This window comes from Schistocerca gregaria, chromosome 1, assembly GCF_023897955.1.
Source record: "Schistocerca gregaria isolate iqSchGreg1 chromosome 1, iqSchGreg1.2, whole genome shotgun sequence".
NCBI classification, from domain to species: Eukaryota; Metazoa; Arthropoda; class Insecta; order Orthoptera; family Acrididae; genus Schistocerca; species Schistocerca gregaria.
In genome coordinates this window covers 69,325,920-69,341,926 of record NC_064920.1, presented here as the reverse complement: position 1 = coordinate 69,341,926, position 16,007 = coordinate 69,325,920, and positions in this window count along the sequence as shown.

The following is a 16,007-nucleotide window of genomic DNA, read 5'->3' as shown; positions in this document are numbered from 1 at the left end:
TGATATACCCACATCTGTCATTGAATCTCAGTTCGACTTGTTTATCTGCCGATTTAGAGCCAATTTTTCTCTCAGAAATTACAGTTGTGTCTTCTGTATGTCTCATGTTACATATCCCCAAATCACAGACCTGTAGTAACATATTATTCTGCTACACTGTACACACACAATAAGTACACTTAAATTATTTGCTATTCTTCCGTCATTGTATTTTTAATGTCCAGTCATGTTCATTTTGTACACGTGGAATACATTCATGAGACTACGACTCTGTGGCCTTGACAAACCTCTTGCTAGTCACAAAATTCATTAGGTGATGAAGTTAATGGAATTTAGAAGTGGCAGATCTATCGAACAGGATTCGTTTCGCAATAAAGATGCTTAGATTTTCACATTTCATAAACACATTTTTTCTATCTCTTATTCTTGAAAACTTGCATTATGAGCTGGTGATAGTGGGGATTGCTGGAAGTTATGAGCAAGGAATTATGATGAAGAAAGTGTTGGAATGAATGTAGGCTGAAAAATTATGTGCAGTATCTATGCCGGCAATAACAGATATCCAGCGTAATGTACCCGGACATCGTACGATGAACGCAATAGTTGTAGAGGAATTTTATTACTTTACTAGAATTTCAACTCTCCCATAACTATTCCAAGTTCAGTAACCAACTACATGTACTAGAATACGGTTTACTAATGGGAAACTGTCTTGCTCTTACCTTGCCTAATATTTTTTCTACACCATACTAAGAACTAATTTCCGTACGACCATCCCAAACGGATGAAATTTTTTTTTGCTTCTATAAAGATGTAGATAAGACACTAATGTTACAAGACAAATGAGATCAGTAAAGTGCTATACTCAACTGAATGGAAAAAATAACACAAAATATAAACAATATGGAAGGGATACATTGTTACTGACCACATGAGGAGGTGTTGAGTCACAGAGAGGTTTCGTCAGAAAGACTGCTAAAATACTGAGCTCTAGGGCAAAATTCTTCTTTTGTAATAGAAAAATACATACATTCACACAAGCACAACTCACAGAGTCATGGCCACTGTCTGCATGTGCTGGAGCACGACTTAGCATGAGTCTGGTTCCAGTGACCACAGACAATGGCCATATTTATGTGGACTGTGGTTTTGTATGTGGGAGTTTCCCATTTTTGAAGATGGGCTTTGTCTTCTAGCTCGGCATTTAGGTTATTTTTCATTGTGTCTGTCGGCAACTCAACGCATTCTCCATGTGGTGAGTAGCAATCTGTTCTTCTCATATTGTTGTTACTTCATTATTTGATTTTACTCAGAAACATATTAACAAGTGAGCATGAACACCGAAATAAAATAAATGTTTTAGACCTAACACAAAATAGCAAAAAACTAGCAGTAAACGATGGCTATAATCCAGCTCTAGACGACTAAGCTTATATTAAAAAGTAGAAATAAAGTAAAAGACAGCATTACGTCAACAAGGAAACATGATAACAATAAAGCTCAGATAAAATTTGAGTTGCTAAACTTGTATGTGGGAGGAACGGGATATGAATTTCCATCCTGCCAGATGATTTAGGTTTGCCTGGCTTATCTTGACGACTGCCGACGCTACTCCTTCAAGTGGCAGACTCTAACGGGTTTAGTGCGAGGTCTGTACTGTTCCCGAAAACTGTCCGATATTTCGTCTTGTTTTTCCTTCTTTACTGTCTAATTTATTTCCATTTATTTAGTTACTTTACCCACAATGTTTAAATCCTTCAGGCTCTGCCTGAGATGTAAGCAACACTCCATAAAGATATTCATAACAGTAGACTTTGCAATGTCCTTGGTAGGTGGTTCTTATGTAACAATAATAATACTTGTAGTAGTTAATAAGCATGTTACGGCGAGGCCATTTTTATTAATATTATTAAATGAACATACGAACTTTGCTATCAAACAACCAATACTTGCCTACACATCATACTCAACAAATTATAAGTGATTCCGGTCCTCAGTTTCCGCAATTTGCGATGTGAAGAGATGCGGCAACTGTGCTGGATGGTCAACTTTTTGCTTTGTTATAACTGTTGTATCTTTGTATCCATTTCAGACGCCGGAAAATAATGACTTTGAAGGTTTTGTAAGCATGCCTATGTTTACTGTAATATTCTGCTATTGATTTGTGATAACATGAGCTAAGGGAAGCTCATCTGTCGTGGAAGTGTTCATGGCTGAGTTTACTCTAGTTCTATGTCGAGAATCTTAGATTAATTCTCTGTATAATGCAAGAATCTTACCAACTCTAACTGTAGAACTTTTTCTTTAATCACAGGTAACAATGGTATCCTGGAATGCTAGCCGATGCTGACATGCCGAATAGAAGAGACCTCTTAAGATCTGCAGCGCCATACCACCCCATGTGCAGGGTTTTCGGGCTGACGCCGTTCACAGAGGACGCTGAGAGGTGTGAGCTACGGATGACACGTGCTGGTACGCTGTACTCGGCTGTTGTTCTCGTCATGAGCCTAGTAATAATAGCGCCTGTGAAAAACCGGTTGCAAGCTGTGAACGCGAGAAGAAAGGATTCCATCAGCTTTCTGTGGATAGTTGCTTGTATCACGACATGCTACGCTGCCACCGTGATGACTGTCGTCGCAGATCTTTTCTGAACACCTGCAAGTACCAGAGGATCCTCACTCTGCTGTCTTATCGGGACAGCGGCGTCTTAGAGACTCATCGTTCCTCCAGTGGGGCAGTGAAGATCTCCTGCGTTTCAGTTTACATCATGTCTCTTGCTCTAATTGTAACTGTTGTTACGCTAGATCGTACGATCAACGGCACTGTCTGGGCATTTTTCCCCGTATTGTTCACAAATGGTATTGTAGTAACAGCTGTTTTCAGGTACGTGGGACTTGTTCTTCTGGTGAAGGACGACTTACGTCAACTCAACCACTGTCTGGGAGCTTCGGAGCAAATGAGATGCCAGAGGCGAGCACTTGCAGACCGCTACCGGAATCTGAGGAGAGTCCACTCCACACTGTGCCATCTGTCTCAGGAGGTTCTTTCGGCACGTGAGACATTCTTGGTTCCATTCATCGTGACAGCACTGTGCACTGTATCTTGGAACGTTGTTGCCATAATCTTATCACTGCCCAATACGACCAGATGTGGTATATATTTTGGTTCTGTCGTGGCAGTCGTCGCAGGTGTTAATGGGATAGCGATCTCGCACGCGCTGTCCAGGGAGGCGACAAAGACAGTTCCTGTCCTGTGCCGACTACTCCTGGGTTAGACTCCCCGGAGATCAGAAACAGTAGAGCTGCGCCACTTCTGTCGCCAGACCCGCGGCCAGAGTCCCACTCACCACTCGTTCCTTTGGATATGAGGATGTTGGTGGCCTCCTTGTCTTTCGTTACAACTTGTACCATGGTTTTGTTAACTTTCTGGGAAGCGTTCTGAAAAAGAAAACAGTGTGCTTAACCATAGATAGCTATTAAACCTCTGTAGTATTGTAAACGATGAGACCTCCCTGCTTCAAAAGTTGTTCCTTGCTTATTATTGCACAACACAGCCAATGGGTACGAGGATGGACGTATTCAAGTCTGTTGCGCAGTATATCCTCCCAACGGTGAAAGCTGAAGGAGACAAAACTGCAGCATTCTCTTCACAACGTTTAACTTTCACCCAAGGGATAATTATTAATAGCTAGAGAAATAATTTAATTAGATCAAGAGACAAATTGCACGAATTTGTAATTCTTGAGGCATAAAAACTCATTGCATTTAAGTGAAAGAGAAAAAAGTTCCGGAGCAGCAACTGGAATGTTTTTAGTGGGCACAGAATGTTGCAAGAGAGGCTATGTTACTCTAAAGAAGGTGATAGTTTGACAAATGGGTTGCAACGCGACACAGAGCTACAGGAACCAATAACAGGACGCGGCAACACAAGATTGCCACAAACACTATCTGACGTAGGCGAATGTAAACGGTGTTTCGTCACTGTCTTCTACCGCACGTCAATTATGAGTTACAGCAGCTCGAAAAAGTTACCACTACAAAAATTATACTAGTGTTAATCTCGGACATAAAGATGACTACTACAGGCTTTGTTGCATAGAGAAATGGGACCATCACTGTCTTAAACACCACAACGGCCTGCAGAAAACATCGTAAAACATAGTCAAGCATCAGTGAAACGGCGTCCATTTCGAGACCTTAATCACAGTTATTACTTACCTTGACACAACCCAATATGTCTCACGCAACCGAATGAACCATTCTACTTTTGTGTCATGTGGACGTACAAATTTTCTCGTAGATGTCCAACCTTTTTAAAGAACTCTCATACCAACACAGTGATTGTAATAGAGCTACACTCACTTAAACATAGGTCAGAAAAAGAGCACGAAAGAGCACAGAAAATGAATGCCGAAATGTGCAGTGCCTTGGCGGGAGTGACCAAGAGCTTGCTGCACTCATCATGCACACGGTCAGAATGAGCAGCTGGGCGCTAAGATGATAACGTCACTACACATTACATTCACATTCATCCTTAGAGCGTATCGACCAATCGAGGCATTTTTCACATCATATAGTAATTTCACAAATGCTTCATACAAAGACGTGACATGTAAATTTTGTATATTTACTGAACATAATCTTACCTCAGATTCATCTCTCAACCCTGGTTTGACATGTGCCTTGTGGTCGGCAGGTGCTCCCAACACACTATGATCTCAGTCACAAATACTGGATTACCGATTACAGGGCTCTCCAAGCTCTGCTTGCAGCAAATAGCCAGTTGGGCTACAACAGTAACAACCTCATCAGCCGTTTCCGTTCCCTCAAACATTATTTTCTGTGTTAGCTTTCAGTATTTCTACTCCCTCCTCATGATTTGCCATAACTGTTGTATGACTAGCTACTTTCTCCTTGACCTGACCTGCAAGAGTCTGTCTTGGAGCAGTTTCTCGCCTATCACGTAACTCAAATTTTTCCCTTCTTCCATTGATTCTATCTTCCTGGTCTTTCACTTCTTATCTACTGGTCTATGACAGTTATAATTCCCTACGATTGTCGTCATAAAGTGCTATTAATCTGTTTGGTTGTAACACTTCCTTGTAGTCCTATGCGGTCTGTTTTAACATGGGAATGTCATCCCCTGTGGAATGCAGGAATTTGGCAAACAAAGTTCTAATGAGGGATAACCTGGGGACTGAAGTAACATAAAGTACACTGAGCTGAATCCAACCCATCGTCCCACAACAACACAGCATCAGTTTCACTGCAAGTGCGCACTAAAGCGCAGTGTAATAATTCAGCAAGGCGTTAATATTAAACACAAGGAGTAGGCAATTAGTATTAGAAATCTGAAACAATTCAGATTTATGGCTTTAAGTTTACAAAGTCGAGTATACACTTTCTACAAGCAAATGAATCCATTAAAGTTATCAGATCCATGGATTGCAAAGTATTTAGTATTCTTAAGAAATATGAAAATGATTATAAACTCCACTCTGTCAAAATTACAGTTACCATAATCGTGAGGGGAGGGTGGTAGGAAGGCGAGAGGATTGAAGGATGGGGACTGGTCCACTATTCTAGCTACGACTTATCACTGCAAAGTACAACGATGAAACTGGCAATCAAAGTTACTCATAGTATTCCATTCTAATTAAACTGCCTATTACAACAGCCCACAGAAACGCAGTACAAGTTTCATTACAGATACTAAAGCATATCTACAGTCAATAATCGTTACAATTATAGGCATTTAATACACAGTAATAGTTCCGCTGCTCGTGGTCTCGCGGTAGCGTTCCCGCTTCCCGAGCACGGAGTCCCGGGTTCGATTCCCGGCGGGGATTTTTTCTGCCTCGAGATGACTGGGTGTTGTTGTGTCGTCTCCATCATCATCATCCATCCCCATCACGGTCGGAGGAAGGCAATGGCAAACCACCTGCACTAGGACCTTGCCTAGTAAAGCGGTGCGGGTCTCCCGCATCGTTCCCCTACGGTCTGTAAAGAAACGCGGGACTTCATTTCCATTTCAGTAGGTCATATAATTAGCAGAAGAAAAGATTCTGCACGCAGAACTTCAATATAGGTATCCGCACAGCAAACCCCAACATTACATACAGTGTACAGTGGTCAGAAATGCTTTTTCAATGTATAACTAAGTTAGTTCTGATTCCAACAAATCGAAAGATCACACTCCTAATAAAATTCAAAAGCATCTTAAATGCCACGAACCAGACGAAGGACTTCTCTACGGGAAATAGTGACTTTGAAACTCACAGATGACCACTCAATAGAACTACAAGTTTCTTTTGCAGGGAAGCACACGAATATTTGCCTCTAACAATTAAACACAGATAGAAACCATAAAAATATCCCAGTACACACTTATCACTTCAGTACCATCCACAAATCTGGTTTCATGAAATCAACCCAACGTATTAATATGTCAACCCTGTTAGATAGTAATTTATCTGCTGATATACGTGTGGTATCACAAAAGAACAGAGACAGAAGTTTAGCAAATAAGCGGCGAAATTGCACTTCGCCAAATGTGAATGTCACATTGCACTTAGAGTTTACTCAACAAACTCGACTAACAAAACATGCTTCAAATTGCTCTGAGCACTATGGGACTTAAAATATGAGGTCATCAGTCTCCTAGAATTTAGAACTACTTAAACCTAACTAACCTAAGGACATCACAAACATCCATGGCCGAGGCAGGATTCGAACCTGCGACCTGCGACCGCTCGCCGACATCGGCCTGCCTCGACTAACAGCGGAGAACAGAAGTGCATACTCATGTTTATCAATTAATGTGTCAGTATTTAATTAGCAACACAGAAAAATGTCAGTAACATCAGAAGTTGTATAGGGATAAAATTTTAAAAAAAGAACCACGAATTTAACAGTTATTCAATGTTGGCTGAAAAAAATCAGTTTCAATTTTGGTCACCATGTGTAGATGCGAGAATGACGTCCAGCAATGATTACATATATAATGGCCTAGTGAACCTGTAAATTCTTCACTATTGCTAAATGAAAGGACGGTATTCGATTGTTTTGCTTTATTTTAGGGCGCAAAAGCAACTAAGGTGATACGGGCCCATGTCAGAACCTTAGAACACAAATACGAAACAGGAGTCAAAAACGACTACATGTTAAGCCCAATCGGTTGGAGGAAAGAGCATTAAGAAGAAGGACTTGCTCTTGGAGAAAGGTCCATAAAATACGCATTAGAGGCAATTGAGGTTCAGAACTAAAGACTCAATGTTCTTCGCCATACTGCTACGGTGGATAGAAAGTAATACGCAGTCGTCAGCTCGCAAGTCACTCGGTTGAACGGCAGGTAATGCAGACGGCATACATACATTAGAACGTAAGTGGTTAAAAAAGGGGGCATTCGGTCAGGAAGTGGCGAACTGTCAATGGCTGATGACAACGAGCACAGAGTGGTGGGGGTCACCACTTAACAAATGGCGGTGGCTAAACCGACAATAATGTTCTATATGAAATCTGGCTAGAATGATCTCCTCGCAGCGAGAGGGCCGAGAGGACGTCGTCCAAGCCCGTTGGAATATTTTTTATTCCTCGGAGCTTGCTACCATGAAGGTGGTGATGCCAAAGTGGCACCAACTGCTGACAGATGGCAACACGGATATCATCGGAAGGAATGGGAGAGCTAGCGGCGAGAGGTAGTGGGACTGCTGGATTTGCAGCACCGTCAGCGGCCTCGTTTCCCGTCTGACGGACGTACCAGGAACCCACATACGCGTCACGGTGGTTCCCTCAAGAGGGAGCAAGTGGAAGCTTTCTTCGACCCGTTCGTTATACTAAAGGGTGGCCTGAGGACAGCACGCAGAAGCTCTGAAGGGTACAAGGAGTCAGAGCGGATGACACAACTGAAAAGTCTGTGTCGCCTGATGTACTGTGTGGCCTGATACAGGGTGAGGAGTGCTGCTGTAAATAGTGAGTAGCGTTCCGAAAATGGTCGGTGCCAATGACAAAGGCACACCCGGCACCATGGTCTATACGAGAGTTATCAGTGTATACAAATGTACTATCTAAGTTTCGTGCGAGTGTTGCGAAACTTACAGCGATAGATCGAACCTGGACTAGTTTCCTTAGGAAGTGAATTAAGCCCGAGGTGAACAAGGGTCAAAAATGGTTCAAATGGCTCTGAGCACTATGAGACTTAACATCTGAGGTCATCACTCCACTAGATCTTATAACTACTTTAATCTAACCAACCTAAAGACATGACGCACACCCATGCCTGGGACAGGATTCGAACCTGAGACCGTAGCAGTAGCGCGGTTCAGGACTGAAGCGCCTAGAACCGCTCGGCCACTATAGGCGGCTGGTGAACAAGGGCTGCCGTACGAAGTCAATGTAGTGAAGGGTTCACACCAATCGGGAAAGTGGCAAGTAGCGTGATGTTGACCTGCAGGAGCAAAAGCTGAGAGCGGACTCCAGGAGGTAGCAGAGAGGAGGGACGTGCTGCATACTGGCAGTCCAAGGAGTCATCGAAGGAGGAGGCGTAGGGTGAGTGGCCACGCACGGCACACAAACGGCATGCGTATCTGCAGAGGAGAAGTCACGGCAGTAGGACAGAGGTAGTTTAGCAGCTACAGCATAGAGACTCTCAACCAAGGTAGTGTAAGAGGCCAAAGGGATTCCACGATTGTGGATTATAATTAGACGGTGCAAGACGGAAAGACGTGCACATGCATAGACGAATCACCTATAGTCTAGTTTCGAACGGACAATGGATCGATAAAAATGGAGGTTGGTGCTCCCACACGCTCCGTAGGAAGTACCGCTTGACCGGGTGCAGTGGGCGGCCCGATAAAATACATGGGAGGACCAACAACGGTTTCTATACCGAATGAGTCACAGGAATTTCGTAATCTCACCGAACGTAAGGGCAATGGGCCCAAGATGAAAAGACGCTGGAAGAAACCCATTGAGCCGCCAGAAATTCATACAAACTGTTTTGTCAGTAGAAAAGCGGAAACCGTAGTCGATACCCCAAGAGACATCGCTAAAGACGACGCTGAAGGCGACAGATCCGTGGAGGAATGCAAAAGATAGCAAAATGGTGGACGGAAAGGGAGAAAGAGATGTCCAGTGGGAGACAGTTCGTAACAGGTTTAATGGCTGCAGCAAAGGGGACGACGCTCAGGACAAAACCTTGAAGCACTCAATTTTCCTGCATGAAGGTTTCCAACAAGGCAGAATCCACCCAGACCTTGAAAACTCCGTCTTTTAAAAATTCCTGACGGAGACAGCACAGGCAACGTCGGAAACCCCAAGTGTAGAGAGTGTGGAGGATTGCAGTCGTCCAGTAGCTCTCGTAGGCTTTCTCCAAATCAAAAAACACAGCGACAGTCTGGTGTTTCAGCAGAAAACTGTTACTGAAATAGATTGACAGAGTGACGAGATTGTCGAATGCAGAACGACTCACTCGGAACACACACTGGGCAGTGTGCGAGATACGAGAAATCATACCAGGTGGCCATGAATCATACGTTCCATCACCTTGCAAACACACCTGGTGAGAGAAATGGGGCGCTAAGTAGGGGGAAGGTGTTTATCCTTACTGGGCTTAGGTGTGGGTATGACAGTGGCTTCACGCCAGTGTCTGGAAAACGTGCCATCTGCTAAGATGCGATTTTATGTTTGAAGGAGAACGTGCTCGCCCACAGGAGAAAGGTGCTGAAACGTCTGAATGTGAACATCGTCCAGTCCTGAGACAGAAGACTGTGATGAAGTGAGAGCATGGTTTCGCTTCTTCGTAGTAAAGGCAGCATTGTAGTAATTACGATTCTGAGAGGAAATGGGTATAACCCGAGCCTCCTCCACTCGTTCACGATGGAAAAAGGCAGGGCAGTAGTGGGAAGAGCTCGAAATCTCCGAAAAATAGCGGTGTAAGGTGTTACAGATAGCGATGCGGCCACAATGAGATCCGTTACTGTCAGGCCGGAAATTGGGAAATGGGCATTGGTCCCAGAGAGTCGCCGTAGGTTGGCCAACACGACTGAAGAGGGAGTGGAACTGCCAAAAGATCTAGTAAATGAAATACAGCTGGCTTTTTTGCTGTCCCGAAGAATAGAATGACACTGTGCACGTAACTGTTTACAAAGGCTGCAGTTCGCCATTGTAGGATGAGGGTTAGAATAGCAGAGAGCACGTCTCTGGGCGCAAATGGCGTCGTGACACGCCTCAGTCCACAAAGGGACCGCGACACGTCTAGGTAAAGATAAAGTGCAAGTAATAGAACATTCTGTGACGATAAGGATAACGTTTGTAAAGTATTGTACCTGTTCGTGACAACTAGGGAAATATTGTTCGGCGAAGATTGCTAGGGAGGAGTAAAGCCTTAGAAAGCTGCCAAATGGGTTTACACATTGGTGGGGTAGCAGGAGTAAAAGGATAACAAACGGGAAATGATAGCTCGAGTACACGTCAGAGAGAACAGACCAATCGAGACGACAGGCAAGCTGGTCGTGCAGAAGGAGAGGTTCAAATGGGAATACGTGTACGTGGAGTCTGATGCGAGCACGGGTGTTTTAGTTTTAAGGCAGATGAGGTTGAGTTAACTGAGAAGGTCAACCAAGAGGACTCCTCTCGGACAGGTTCTGGAAGAGCCCCAGAGGAGCTGGTGTGCGCTAAAGTCACTGAGCAGCACAAGGGGTGAGGCAGCTGACCAATAATCTGGAGGAAGTCTTCCCCGGTGACACATGATACCGGTATTACCTCGACCTATCATAAACCGCCCAAAGGACTAAGTGGAAAGACAGGACCTTAGTGTGGGGGAGCATTCTCCATTCAATCAGTAGAAATAACAATTGTCATAAAGTTCGAGTGGGAGAACAATTTAGATGAAGCCCCTGAGTTGGCTTTAAATACCAAAGAAAGTATAACAACTTTTCAAATGAGAAAGGTAATACCTTTTTATAAAAAATGGAATAAACTGAACGCGTAAAGCGCTAAGGTAACTTCACTTACAGACAGTTTTAAAACCTTGCCTAAGTATATTCGTTTTGGAACGAACTGGTTACTATATTTTGTATTAACAAATTAGTGAAGAGATAACATTTATAATAATAAACTCTCAGTGGGAGAACATTTATACATAAAGCGTATCAGTTGGCTTTAGTTACCAATGAATATAAAACAACTTTTCACATGAGGAAGAATACAGAAAACACTGCACGCCCAAAGGGCTACCGTAAATTCACTTACAGAAAGTTTTAAAACCTTCCAGAAATATATTCGTTTAAAAGAAACAGTAACCTTACATACGGGCTCCGAACCAGATAGGAAATAATATACATCAGACACTTCTCTTACAAATAGCTCCCAGCTCACGGCATCGACCAAGTGCGGGTTTGAACGTCCGTCGGAGCGGCTAACGCGGACCACACCTGGTTGTGCCGCTCGGGCCCGATTTATCAGCCCGACGGAGGGCGCGGAGTACAGCGGGTGCATCCGACTTCACTTTCCACGTGACCCTCTCCCCCCCCCCCCCCCCACCGCCAAACGGTGTTAACTCTGACGGATCTCATTGGGTGCACGTGGGTCTTAACGGAACGTACAATTCCGTCAGATGCGAGAACAAGCGAGAACCCGGAGGTGTAGCCCATACCCACCACCTAGGCACACATGTAGAACAAATTGTCAACAATTATAGTCCAAGCAATCGCTTGTGCTGCTGCAGCACCAACACGCTACAACCAAATGTCAGAAACAGTGCTATGTTAATAAAACCAAAATCAATCACTTAAAACAACCTAATATAAAAAGGCACAGTAGCAGTATCGCAAGAATTAAAACAAATTGCGACTGCTAAATATAGCTTACAAGTAATAATTAAAGAGGACTAAGGATTGAGATATTTTAAGTAACCAATTGAGCTCACTGCCACGCGTGATGCTCCCAAATAAACACCAAATGATATTCTATCCTTACGGTAATCGAGCCCTTGCTTGGTGCCGAAATTCAAACCTCCGCACAAGCATCTCACGGAGTTAGCGTACTTTGGTACATCATACAGTTCAAGACCTGCAACACTGTATGGAACAAACTAAACATTCAGATCTAAAACATTATACACAATAAGGTCGTAGAGATAGACGGTAAATCATTGAGTGGAACAGAAGCGATATCTGGCGTTCCGCAAGGTAGTGTCATAGGCGCTCTGCTATTCCTGATTTATACAAATGATCTAGGTGATAATCTGAGCAACCTCCTTAGATTGCTTGCAGGTGACGCTGTAATTTACCTTCTTGTAAAATCATCAGACGGTCAGTTCCAATTACAAAATGATCTAGAGAGAATTTCTAAATGGTGCGAAAAGTGACATTTGGCACTAAACAAAGAAAAATGCGAGGTCATCCACGTGGGTACTAAAAGAAATCCGATAAATTTTGGGTATACGATAAATCGAACAAATCTAAGGGCTCTCAGTTCGACTAAATACCTAGGAATTACAATTACGAGCACCTTAAATTGGAATTACCACACAGATAATATTGTGGGGAAGGCAAAACAAAGACTGCGCTTCGTTGCACAACACTTAGAAGATGCGACATACCCACTAAAGAGACAGCCTACATTACACTTGTCCGTCCTCTGCTACAATGTTGCTGCGCAGTATGGGATTCTTACCAGGTGGGATTGACGGAGGACATGAAAAAAGTGCAAAAAAGGCATCTCTTTTTGTGTTATCGCGCGATAAGGCTGAAAGTGTCAGTGATATGATACGTGAATGGGAGTGGCAAGTCACTGAAACAAAGGCGGTTTTCTTTGCGGCGAGATCTATTTACGAAATTTCATCACCACCTTGCTCTTCTGAATGCGAAAATATTTTGTGGAGACCCACCTAGGTAGGGAGAAATTATCATAACAATAAAATAAGAGAAATCAGATATCGAATGGAAAGATTTAGGTGTTTCATTTTCCCACGCGCCATTCGAGAGTGAAATCGTAGAGAAGTAGTATGAAAATGGTTCTATGAACCCTCTGCCAGGCACTTAAGTGTGAATTGCAGTGTAACCATGTAGATGTAGGATCCCCACGGCTTGGGTGGTAAGGCACAATGCCGACGTTGCTAGACACCAAGCAACAACAGTTCGAGCAGAATGGTGCAACAAATTGCGTAGTGTCCGACCACAACATGGATTACCAACAGATTTTCATAACTGAGCACTTGCAATACGGAGCGCAGAAAGTGCATGGCCAGTGAAAGACTTAAATAGAATGATGTCATCTTATCACGCTAGCGAAATAATCGTCAGAGAGTAGGTCGCCCTACAATCTTCCAATAGAAAGTAATCGGTTAACGGCCACCAACTGCTTTGCTGTGCAGACAAGCTCAAGACACAACCGTTACAACTGTCACCTGTACAATGCCTTTTGGGAACACCTCTTCATCGACCGGGCTACCTCCCCTCGTCGGGCAGTACCACCGTCTTCTCCCCATCTCCAGACAACCCCTCCCGCTGGCCCGTCGATCCTCTCACCGCCGAGCCACCTCGCAACCGACACACAAGCGCCGAAAAGTTAGCAACTCTAAAGGGACATCGATAGTTACAAAATTGGCGTGGATCAACACCTAATGAGGGAGAGATGTAGAGAAAAGTTGAAATGAGGAAGGAAAATGTGGACTGCAACAGCATGCAACCGGGTGTTCACTGAGATGGTTTGACTGTAAATGTAATCCTGGATGAGCAGCATGACTTCCCTATGAGACAGAATGCCGTCCGTGGGGGAAGGTGTAAGCCAACTGGAAAGGAATGAGACTGGTCAAAGCATTCGCGAGGACGCAATTTGGTTTTCTGGAGCCAGAAAAGAAGTGGACGCCGTGATTTCAAAAGCAGCCGTAATTCCTACTTGTTGATCTAATGCTGTGAACGTTCCACTGGGGAAGAGTCACGACAGGGAAAGCGGAGGAGGGAAGAAAATGTAGGGTCGTCAACTCGGCAGTCACCCAGTGCCAGCCTTCCAAGACTCACTGCTACAGGCTTCAGGTGCTGGAGGATCCTGTTCCATGAGATCTACAAAGACATCAGAATGCTAACTGGATTGGCCCGCAGATTCCAGGGCGGAGGAACGGTTGGCGGTGCACACCATCGACACCGTTGTAGAGGATCGTTGATTCGGCAAAAAAGACCATTTACCTTTGTAAGATTTCTGGGAGCCTTTGCGGTTGGTGGAGGGAGACTCGCGTGTTGGCCACAGGGATGTAAAAAGTGGTTCTTTCTGTTCTTTCCAGCTTCACGGTTATGTAGCAGTGATTTCGCCCCAAAAGGTGAAGGTATAGTTACTTGTTGCACAGCTGGAGGAGAAGGAAAGTGGGATGCTACCGTGACACTGGGTGATTTTACAACTCTGGGGCAGAATTTGAGGTCTTAGGACTGCGTGGCTGTGTCTTTCATGGAGCTTGGTGTAGCAAGAACAGTAGTGTAGGTGCCGGATGGTAAAATGCAGGGTTTCCTAGTAACAAGGAGCATGGGAGAGACAGCATAAGGACTTTTTCTTTAGCCAGATCTCCCAGACGGTCCCCTCATCTACATCTACATGACTACTTTGCAATTCACATTTAAGTGCTTGGCAGAGGGTTCATCGAACCACAATCACACTATCTCTCTACTATTCCACTCCCGAACAGCGAGCGGGAAAAACGAACAACTAAACCTTTCTGTTCGAGCTCTGATTTCTCTTATTTTATTTTGATGATCATTCCTACCTATGTAGGTTGGGCTCAACAAAATATTTTGCATTCGGAAGAGAAAGTTGGTGACTGAAATTTCGTAAAAAGGTCTCGCCGCGACGAAAAACGTCTATGCTTTAATGACTTCCATCCCAACTCGTGTATCATATCTGCCACACTCTCTCCTCTATGACGTGATAATACAAAACGAGCTGCCCTTTTTTGCACCCTTTCGATGTCCTCCGTCAATCCCACCTGGTAAGGATCCCACACCGCGCAGCAATATTCTAACAGAGGACGAACGAGTGTAGTGTAAGCTGTCTCTTTAGTGGACTTGTTGCATCTTCTAAGTGTCCTGCCAATGAAACGCAACCTTTGGCTCGCCTTCCCGACAATATTATCTATGTGGTCCTTCCAACTGAAGTTGTTCGTAATTTTAACACCCAGGTACATAGTTGAATTGACTGCCTTGAGAATTGTACTATTTATCGAGTAATCGAATTCCAACGGATTTCTTTTGGAACTCACGTGGATCATCTCACACTTTTCGTTATTTAGCGTCAACTGCCACCTGACACACCATACAGCAATCTTTTCTAAATCGCTTTGCAACTGATACTGGTCTTCGGATGACCTTACTAGACGGTAAATTACAGCATCATCTGCGAACAGTCTAAGAGAACTGCTCAGATTGTCACCCAGGTTATTTATATAGATCAGGAACAGTAGAGGTCCCAGGACGCTTCCCTGGGGAAAACCTGATATCACTTCAGTTTTACTCGATGATTTGCCGTTTATTACTACGAACTGCGACCTTCCTGATAGGAAATCACGAATCCAGTCGCTCAACTGAGACGATACCCCATAGCTCCGCAGCTTGATTAGAAGTCGCTTGTGAGGAACGGTGTCAAAAGCTTTCCGGAAATCTAGAAATATGGAATCAACTTGAGATCCCCTGTCGATAGCGGCCATTACTTCGTGCGAATAAAGAGCTAGCTGCGTTGCACAAGAGCGATGTTTTCTGAAGCCATGCTGATTACGTGTCAATAGATCGTTCCCTTCGAGGTGATTCATAATGTTTGAATACAGTATATGCTCCAAAACCCTACTGCAAACCGACGTCAATGATATAGGTCTGTAGTTAAATGGATTACTCCTACTACCCTTCTTGAACACTGGTGCGACCTGCGCAATTTTCCAATCTGTAGGTACAGATCTATCGGTGAGCGAGCGGTTGTATATGAGTGCTAAGTAGGGAGCTATAGTATCAGCGTAATCTGAAAGGAACC